This window comes from Eriocheir sinensis, unplaced genomic scaffold, assembly GCF_024679095.1.
Source record: "Eriocheir sinensis breed Jianghai 21 unplaced genomic scaffold, ASM2467909v1 Scaffold78, whole genome shotgun sequence".
NCBI lineage: Eukaryota > Metazoa > Arthropoda > Malacostraca > Decapoda > Varunidae > Eriocheir > Eriocheir sinensis.
The window spans coordinates 387,309-397,494 of record NW_026112142.1 but is presented as its reverse complement, the minus strand read 5'-3'; the positions used below and the strand labels follow the sequence as shown (position 1 = coordinate 397,494).

The following is a 10,186-nucleotide window of genomic DNA, read 5'->3' as shown; positions in this document are numbered from 1 at the left end:
CTACCAGTCTCCTCCAGCCCAGCCCACTTCTACCAGTCTCCTCCAGCCCACCCCACTTGTACCAGTCTCCTCCAGCCCAGCCCACTTCTACCAGTCTCCTCCAACCCAGCCCACTTCTACCAGTCTCCTCCATCCCAGCCCACTTCTACCAGCCTTCTATAGCCCAGCCCACTTCTACCAGCCTCCTAGCCCAGCCCACTTCTACCAGCCTTCTAGCCCAGCCCGCTTCTACCAGTCTCCTCCAGCCCAGCCCCCTTCTACCATTCTCCTCCAGCCCAGCCCACTTCTACCAGTCTCCTCCAGCCCAGCCCACTTCTACCAATCTCCTCAGCCCAGCCCACGTGTACCAGTCTCCTCCAGCCCAACCCACGTGTACCAGTCTCCTCCAGCCCAACCCATGTGTACCAGTCTCCTCCAGCCCAGCCCACTTCTACAGTCTTCTCCAGCCCAGCCCACTTCTACCAGTCTCCTCCATCCCACCCCACTTCTACCAGCCTTCTATAGCCCACCCCACTTCTACCAGCCTCCTATAGCCCAGCCCACTTCTACCAGCCTTCTATAGCCCAGCCCACTTCACCAGTCTCCTCCAGCCCAGCCCACTTCTACCAATCTCCTCCAGCCCAGCCCCTTCACCAGTCTCCTCCAGCCCAGCCCATCTTCTTCAATCTCCTCCAGCCCAGCCCACGTGTACCAGTCTCCTCCAGCCCAACCCACGTGTACCAGTCTCCTCCAGCCCAGCCCACTTCTACCAGTTTCCTCCAGCCCAACCCACGTGTACCAGTCTCCTCCAGCCCAACCCACGTGTACCAGTCTCCTCCAGCCCAGCCCACTTGTACCAGTCTCCTCCAGCCCAGCCCACTTGTACCAGTCTCCTCCAGCCCAGCCCACTTCTTCCAGTCTCCTCCAGCCCAGCCCACTTGTACCAGTCTCCTCCAGCCCAGCCCACTTGTACCAGTCTCCTCCAGCCCAGCCCACTTGTACCAGTCTCCTCCAGCCCAGCCCACTTGTACCAGTCTCCTCCAGCCCAGCCCACATGTACCAGTCTCCTCCAGCCCAGCCCACTTGTACCAGTCTCCTCCAGCCCAGCCCACTTGTACCAGTCTCCTCCAGCCCAGCCCACTTGTACCAGTCTCCTCCAGCCCAGCCCACTTGTACCAGTCTCCTCAGTCCAGCCCACTTCTACCAGTCTCCTCCAGCCCAGCCCACTTCTGCCAGTCTCCTCCAGCCCAGCCCACTTGTACCAGTCTCCTCCAGCCCAGCCCACTTGTACCAGTCTCCTCCAGCCCAGCCCACTTGTACCAGTCTCCTCCAGCCCAGCCCACTTGTACCAGTCTCCTCCAGCCCAGCCCACTTGTACCAGTCTCCTCCAGCCCAGCCCACTTGTACCAGTCTCCTCCAGCCCAGCCCACTTGTACCAGTCTCCTCCAGCCCAGCCCACTTGTACCAGTCTCCTCCAGCCCAGCACACTTGTACCAGTCTCCTCCAGCCCAGCCCACTTGTACCAGTCTCCTCCAGCCCAGCCCACTTGCCCAGTCTCCTCAGCCCAGCCCACTTGTACCAGTCTCCTCCAGCCCAGCCCACTTGTACCAGTCTCCTCCAGCCCAGCCCACTTGTACCAGTCTCCTCCAGCCCAGCCCACGTGTACCAGTCTCCTCCAGCCCAGCCCACGTGTACCAGTCTCCTCCAGCCCAGCCCACGTGTACCAGTCTCCTCCAGCCCAGCCCACTTCTACTAGTCTCCTCCAGCCCAGCCCACTTCTACCGGTCTCCTCCAGCCCAGCCCACATCTACCAGTCTCCTCCAGCCCAGCCCACTTCTACCAGTCTCCTCCAGCCCCGTGACGCCCCCCCCGTAAGACTCGAGGGTTGCCCTGCTCCTGGGTCCCTGAGCTGCCTTGTCAAGTCCACGGACTTGACAAGGTGAATTTGTTCTGCTTTTTCTCCAGTCAGTCCTAGAAGTATCTTAAACCTTCATTTTTTTTTGTTTTTGTTTTGTGTAAAGTAATTTCTGATTATTAAGATTGATATCAATCCTGGGTCCCTGAGCTGCCTTGTCAAGTCCACAGACTCCCTAAGTTTTTATTTTTTTTATTTTCATTTGACACGTTTGGGTGAATTTGTTCTGCTTTTTCTCCAGTCAGTCCTAGAAGTATCTTAAACCTTCATTTTTTTTTGATGTTTTGTGTAAAGTAATCTGCTTTTCCTCCAGTCAGTCCTAGAAGTATCTTAAACCTTCATTTTTTTTTTTTAATGTTTTGTGTAAATTAATTTCTGAGTATTAAGATTGAAATCAATAAGTTGGTAAAAAAAAAGCTATAGAAATGTTGGCTAAAATCAGTCAATGGATATCTATGAGTATTTAGTTTATATTTATAAATTTAGTTTAAAGAGCTTAGCAATGCTGGCAAAAAAAGTGCATTTCTATGAATATTAATTGATAGTTATAATTCTAACTAGTGTAAATGCTATAGTAATGCTGGCCAAAAATAGTATGTGGATTGTGAATACACAATCATTTCTTATCATTTTAGCATTCATGAAATGTGTACTTTTAACTTTTGCTGTGTGGTCTTTTGCTCCGTATAATCCACAATGTCCACCTCAACTTCCATCTCCATTCAGTCTATCTTCCACCCAGCCATTTGGTGCCATTTCAGTTCCTTTCAGCCTATTGTAAGACAGTTACCTGTCACCCACGGCCTTCCAGTTGTTCTCCGGCACTCGTCCCTCTGCTTTCAGGTGTCGGGTATTTCCTGTCTTCCACCTCCATCCACCATTCTATCCACCACACACCTATTAACCCTTTTATTGACTTCCAGGACAGTTTATCAAGCCCAGCCCAGCCTGGACATGCTGACTGCCACAAGCACAAGCGTCTGCTAAAGCTGTTCTCTGATATAGCCCAGGAGCTCAAGTCTTGCTCAGTACCCAATAATAAGCAGTGTGAATTTCAAATGCTTATTTACCAATTTTTAGTCAATGATAAGAAATACATTACACTGCGCAGTGTATTTCAGGCGTCAATCTATAGAAAAAGTTATAATTTCGTTGTACAGCATGTCAAATTCTTAGTAATGTGCACCATGCATCGCTTAATTAATATAACCTTTATTAATGTAGCCTTATCAGGGAGAATAGGCTAAAGTAATTCAAATATGACGCCATTTTCCTTACAGCGACTACGAAGACTTTACAAACCCTGAATTGGCAGCCTGGCCACAACATGTCCCTGCGACAAGACCTCGTCCCCTCTGACTGGAAAATGGATTGCGTAACACCGATTTTTAAGAATTATTGGTCCATTAGTCTGACTTCACTAGTAGGTAAGTTACTCGAGAGCAAATTAGACAAAATTGTGAGTTACCATGAAAGCCACTCATTTATTAAGGATTCTCAACATGGCTTCCGTAACAAGAGATCATGTTCGTTGAACCTATTTAACCTTTTATGACGACCTCTTTCTCAGCTTATAAAGTAACCAAGTCACTGGATATATTCTATCTTGATTTTCGGAAAGCATTTGATAAGTTCCACACCATAAATTACTTAATTTAAAAAGCAGCTAGGTATTGACGGTAAAGTATGCCAATGGACTGCATGTTGGTTGAACAACAGACAGCATAGAGTGACTATAGATTGATTTAACTCAGAGTGGATGCCCGTCACTAGTGGTGTCCTTCAGGGCTCGGTTCTTGGCCAGTTATATCAATGACGTTGACGTTAGACTCGGTAATCTTAGGAGTAAATTTGATGACACAAAGACTGGTAATTATGCCCTCACTGATGAAGACAAAGCCTCCAAGAAGGTTGCATAAAATGTCAGGTTCTCCATTTACTTAATGTAGATAAGTGTCAGGTTTTCCGATTGGTACAAAAAATAGTTTGATTATGAAAGCGTGGCGTTGAACTCAAAAGCGTTCAGTGTGCCGAGGGCCTGGGTGTCAAAATTGTCAAACCTCAATTTTCAAAGCAATGCATTGATGCAACGAAATGAATAAAATGCTTGGCTTCATGAAGATAAACTTTTCTTTGTTACAAATGAAGATGTAATACTTACAATAGCTTGGTCAGACCCCATTTATAATATGCGATACAGTGTTGGTCTCCCGACTAGGCAATGCACATTGCTAAATTAGGTGTGCGACAAAATGTGTGCTCCAAAATACTCACTGGCTTTACTAATGTGGACCAAAACCCAAATCTAAATTGTTTTTGATTGATGATACGTTCAGACGAGAAATAATGGCACACAACATTTGTTATAGTAAGTGTAAACAAGTTAGTTAAGGGCGAGAATGGAATAAACTATATCCTTCAGCGTCCAGTGCAGTAAGATTGATTCATTAAAAATCAGCTCGACCGCCAGTTCCTCCAACTTGATAAATAAAAACAAAAAGGAAAAACGTGATAAGGACAAGATGGGTCGGTTTTTATTTTTTTTCCTGTTTGTCAGTTAGATTGTATTTTGCTAATCCCTAATCCTACGCCCCAACGCCGCAGCGTTGGGGCGGGGCCGTGACCTCACTTCCCTCCCCCAGACCTGACGAACGCACCCTTCCCTCTCTGTCCAGCCCCTCCCATACTTAGGTAGGCTACTCGTTCCGTTGTGTATATAAGGAGAATTGTAAACCATTGTAACTACTTATACTCTTCCTTTACACCACTGGAGATGGTGGCAGTGTCCACCGAAACTGTTTGGTAAAAAATATAACTATTGTCTGCCAGTGTGGGTTTTTATTCATACATGAAGAAATCACGTCAGTGTGATTAGCCGCTCTTTTTGTTCTGTGATTTCTTGATTCTGGGATTTTTGGTCAGGAGTATTAACAGCTACTTTTCCATTTTGGTGCGTGAGAATGTATGGAGATTTTGCAAAAAAAAAATCCTAGCGTATTTTACTTCGATGATAAAAAATATCGCATAAGTGACGAGAGATGTTATTGATTTGTCCTCCTAGGGTAGGGTACGGGCTGGTGAGCCCGTCAGAGAATGTCGTCAGTTTACCAGGAGTTTATCGAGGAGGTGGAATTTTGCCACCACCTCTGCCAGGGTGGAGTCTTGGGTGAGGCTCACTCGCTCTGCTGCTGTCTGGGGAAAAGAATTTCATAATTTTTCGTGTTCTACTTTCATTGGTTCATTAATTCTTCATCATCACTTTCTTCGTCCATGCAGTCCTTCCATTCATCTTAGATTTCTTTGTCTTGTGTGTGTTTAAAATGTTTTGTGACGTGCGTGTTTTCTTCCTCCTTTCTTTTATCTTCTTTGTCATTGTATCTCCTTTTTTTTGGGGGGGGAGTATTTCGTTGGGGACTTATTTCTTTCTCTTTTTGTCTTCTTGCATTTCCTTGTTCTTATTCATTTGTATTTTATTTCATCTCTTATACGTCTTTTGGTGTATTTTTCTTGTTTTTCATCTTTATACTTACACATTTATTTCTATTTTCCTCCTTGTTTTCATCATAATTGTCTATATCTTGAATATTTTATTGACTCGTTTTTTTTCATTCACTAATATTGAGTTTTTTTTTTCTTTTTGTTTCCCTTCCATCCTCTTCGTCGTCGTTCGCCTCCCATCTTCCTCCTCTCCTCGCTCCTGTGACTCCCTCTGGCTTGTCTGTCCTTCCTCTCCCATCCTCTCCTCGCTCCTGTGACTCCCTCTGGCTTGTCTGTCCTTCCTCTCCCATCCTCTCCTCGCTCCTGTGACTCCCTCTGGCTTGTCTGTCCTTCCTCTCCCATCCTCTCCTCGCTCCCGTGACTCCCTCTGGCTTGTGTGTCCCTCGTGTCCTTCCTCTCCCATCCTCTCCTCGCTCCTGTGACTCCCTCTGGCTTGTCTGTCCCTCGTGGCCTTCCTCTCCCATTCTCTCCTCGCTCCTCCCTTCATCGCTGCCGTCTCCTCCATCTCTCACGCTGCTCGTCTTTCTCTCGCTTTTACTTACTGCATATTCCTGTCGGGCGCTTCATCTTCCATCTACGTTTGCATCTTCTTCTCCTCTTCCCATCTCCGTTTCCATCTCCCTCCTCCTCCTCCTCTTTTCATCTGTTTCAATCTCCTTCTTCTTCTTCTCTTTCTTCCTCATCCCCTTATTTCCATCTCCGTTTCCATCTCAATCTTCCTCTCTTTCCTCTTCTTCCTCCTCTTCCTCCTCCCCAGCCGCTTGGATCTTTGTATTTTAAAAGCCTCAAAAATCATAACAAACCCACCGCAATAGCAGAAATACAGTATCCGAATCTCTTTTAATAGCCTTAGATTGGGTCATTAAGAGTAATTTGTTCTCTTAACGGTTTACTGTTTTGTACTGCTCTCATTACCCTTCTTGCCGCTCATTGCGTTTGTTTTATATTAATTTTATCAATATCCTTTTTATATAACTTTCCCTTATTATTTTCCAGTGTCTTGGTTTTATATTAATTTCTCACTTCTTTTCCCTTTTCTGTTTTCTCTTATTTACTTTTCTCCTCTGTTATATTCATTCTTATAATTTTCCCTTTTCCCCCTCCTTTTTCCCTCAAAGAATTTTTTCCCGTTTTTTATTTAAAAACTCCACAGTCCGAAAGTGTGTGTGTGTGTGTGTGTGTGTGTGTGTGTGTGTGTGTGTGTGTGTGTGTGTGTGTGTGTGTGTGTGTTTTGAATATAATTTATGAACGGAAAAGGTATGAATTAAAATAAGAATTACAGTTATAGCCTATACTGAAAAAATAAACATGAACGTAACATAAAAAAAGAAAAAGTAATCGGTACATTCTCTCTCTCTCTCTCTCTCTCTCTCTCTCTCTCTCTCTCTCTCTCTCTCTCTCTCTCTCTCCGAACACAATTTTTTTTTCTATCATTTGACATTCAGGCATCTATCTCAACCCACCATGGACGAAGGAGAGTGGGAGGGAGGGAGGAAGAGGGAGATGAGAGACCGAGGGAGTAAGAGGAAAGGAGGATGAAACGATGTAAAATTAGGAAGGAAAGGATAGGTGTCAGGGAGATGGGGAAGAAGAGGAAAGAGGGAGAAGGAGAAGGAAAGGGAAATGAAGGAGGAGACTGGAAAGATGGAAGCAAGGAAGGAAAATAGTGAGGGAGAGTAGAACAAGGGAACCAGAGAGATGGTGGAGGAGAAAGAAGGAGGGAGGGAGGGAGGAGGAGGTCTGCGTAGGGTGGAAAAGATTATATGAAGATACACTCAAATAAACTAACAAATATGGCAACGAATGAAAGAATAAGAGGGAGATAAGAATGGAGAGAGTGAGAGTGAGAGTGAGTGTGAGTGTGAGTGTGAGTGTGTGTGTGTGTGTGTGTGTGTTTGCCGTTCAAAATCTAACTCTTCCCGTGACTTCTGGCATCTAGCCAAAAACATCTCCTCCAACTTCACTTCTTCATCTTTCCCTCCACTCCTCAGTCCTGACGGCAACACTGCCGTCTCATCTATCTCTAAGGCTGACGTCTTCTCTCAAACTTTTTCTAAAAACTCCACTCTGGACGATTCTGGGCATATTCCTCCTACTCATCTCCCCTCTGACTCCTTTATGCCTGTTATAAAGATTCTTCAAAATGATGTTTTCTATGCCCTCTCTGGCCTCAATCCTCAGAAGGCTTATGGACCTGATGGAGTGCCTCCTATTGTCCTTAAAAACTGTGCCTCCGTGCTGTCACCCTGCCTGGTCAAACTCTTTCGCCTCTGCCTGTCAACATCTACCTTTCCTTCTTGCTGGAAGTATGCCTTCATACAGCCTGTACCTAAGAAGGGTGACCGCTCCAATCCCTCAAACTACCGTCCTATTGCTTTACTTTCTTGTCTATCTAAAGCTTTTGAATCAATCCTTAACCGGAAGATTCAAAAGCACCTTTCCACTTCTGACCTTCTATCTGATCGCCAGTATGGGTTCCGCAAGTGGCGTTCTACTGGTGATCTCTAGCCTTCTTAACTGACTCTTGGTCATCCTCTCTTAGCCGTTTCGGTGAAACTTTTGCTATTGCGCTGGACATATCAAAAGCTTTTGATAGGGTCTGGCACAAATCTTTGCTTTCTAAACTACCCTCCTACGGTTTATATCCTTCTCTCTGTACCTTTATCTCCAGTTTCCTTTCTGACCGTTCTATTTCTGCCGTGGTAGACGGTCACTGTTCTTCCCCTAAATCTATTAACAATGGTGTCCCACAGGGTTCTGTCCTATCTCCCACTCTTTTTCTGTTGTTCATTGATGATCTTCTTTCCAAAACGAACTGTCCTATCCATTCCTACGCCGATGATTCCACTCTGCATTATTCAACTTCTTTTAATAGAAGACCCACAGGAACTTAACGACTCGAGGCTGGAGGCTGCAGAACGCTTAGCCTCAGACCTTAATATTATTTCCGATTGGGGCAAGAAGAACCTGGTGTCCTTCAACGCCTCAAAACACAGTTTCTCCACCTATCCACTCGACACAATCTTCCAACCAACTATCCCTATTCTTTGACAACACCCAGCTATCACCTTCCTCAACACTAAACATCCTCGGTCTATCCTTAACTCAAAATCTCAACTGGAAACTTCATATCTCATCTCTTACTAAATCAGCTTCCTCGAGGCTGGGCGTTCTGTACCGTCTCCGCCAGTTCTTCTCCCCTGCACAGTTGCTGTCCATATACAGGGGCCTTGTCCGCCCTCGTATGGAGTATGCATCTCATGTGTGGGGGGGCTCCACTCACACAGCTCTTCTGGACAGAGTGGAGGCAAAGGCTCTTCGTCTCATCAGCTCTCCTCCTCATACTGATAGTCTTCTACCTCTTAAATTCCGCCGCAATGTTGCCTCTCTTTCTATCTTCTATCGATATTTCCACGCTGACTGCTCTTCTGAACTTGCTAACTGCATGCCTCCCCCCCTCCCGCGGCCCCGCTGCACTCGACTTTCTACTCATGCTCATCCCTATACTGTCCAAACCCCTTATGCAAGAGTTAACCAGCATCTTCACTCTTTCATCCCTCACGCTGGTAAACTCTGGAACAATCTTCCTTCATCTGTATTTCCTCCTGCCTATGACTTGAACTCTTTCAAGAGGAGGATATCAGGACACCTCTCCTCCCGAAACTGACCTATCTTTCGGCCACCTCTTTGGATTATTTTTAGGAGCAGCGAGTAGCGGGCTTTTTTTTTATTAATGTTTACTTTTTTGTGCCCTTGAGCTGTCTCCTTTGCTGTAAAAAAAAAAAAAAAAAAAAAAAGTTCAGTGTCCATAATAGAAACATGATCACGGGACGAGTTTGATTTTTTTATGCAATTTCACTCCTAAACAACTGCGTGAAATCAATAATGACCTCAGACCCATTCCAGTTACAGGCGACGTGGCTTGCTTACATATAAATTGGTGTTCGTTTGCCTGACCTCCCATCACCGCGAGGCTGTCACTGATTAGCTAGGCGAGAAAACAAAACCAGCGTGCTAGCATTTCTTCTTCGTCCTCGTTTCTTTATCGCCTCCTCCTCCTCCTCCTCCTCCTGTTCCTCTCATGATGCCTTTTAACTCTCCACTCTCGCTTCTCCTCATTCTCACTATACAGAACTATCACTTCACTACCTCCACCTCCTCCTCCACTTAATTTCATTACCTCCTCCTGTTCCTCTTTTACAATGCTGTAACACTATCTCCCGCCTCCTCTTATACACCAGAAGATGCAGCTGTAGCCGGACTGTTGCCTGCACCCCGAGAGCCCTGACACACTCCCTGTCCACCTCTGCGGGGGTCGTTTACTGCCCATACAAGCACAGCGTGGGAAAACAATTGGTCCGTTCGCAGCCTGGCGTCTTAATCCCTATCACCGCTACAGTTTTGATTTCCCCTTCACTTCCCTGGCCAGAGGAGCGACTTAGCGCTTGTCAACGCTAATTTGCAAAGAGAATTTGACGTCTGAGAATGTTGAGGAGAGTTATTAAATTATTAGGAATGAGGAACAGGAGGAGGAGGAGGGGAAGGTAATGAAACTAGGAGGAAGAGGAAGGAGTAGTGAAATGATGGTTAGGTATGGATAGTTATGTAGTTGGAGCAGCAGCAAGTGTTAAGGAGGAGAGTGGGAGGGAACTAAGGAACAAGGAGGAGGAGGAGGAGGTAATTAGGAAACAAGGTCGAAGGAGGAGGAAGAGGTGAAGTGATAGTTACGTAGTTGGAGAAGGCGAGGGAAAAGGGGTTATTAGGATATTATAGAGAGGGAGTGGGAGGAGAGGG

At 45.9% G+C, this 10,186-nt stretch overlaps 1 long non-coding RNA gene across 1 annotated transcript; it reads left to right on the top strand.

Annotated features, from left to right (window-relative positions):
- The first annotated feature begins 1,545 nt into the window (after positions 1-1,545).
- LOC126994353 (uncharacterized) lies at positions 1,546-9,969 on the top strand. Its single transcript, XR_007749045.1, has 3 exons — positions 1,546-1,850; positions 3,175-3,321; positions 9,634-9,969. It is a non-coding gene; the product is annotated as an uncharacterized LOC126994353 (long non-coding RNA).
- The last annotated feature ends 217 nt before the right edge of the window (positions 9,970-10,186 follow it).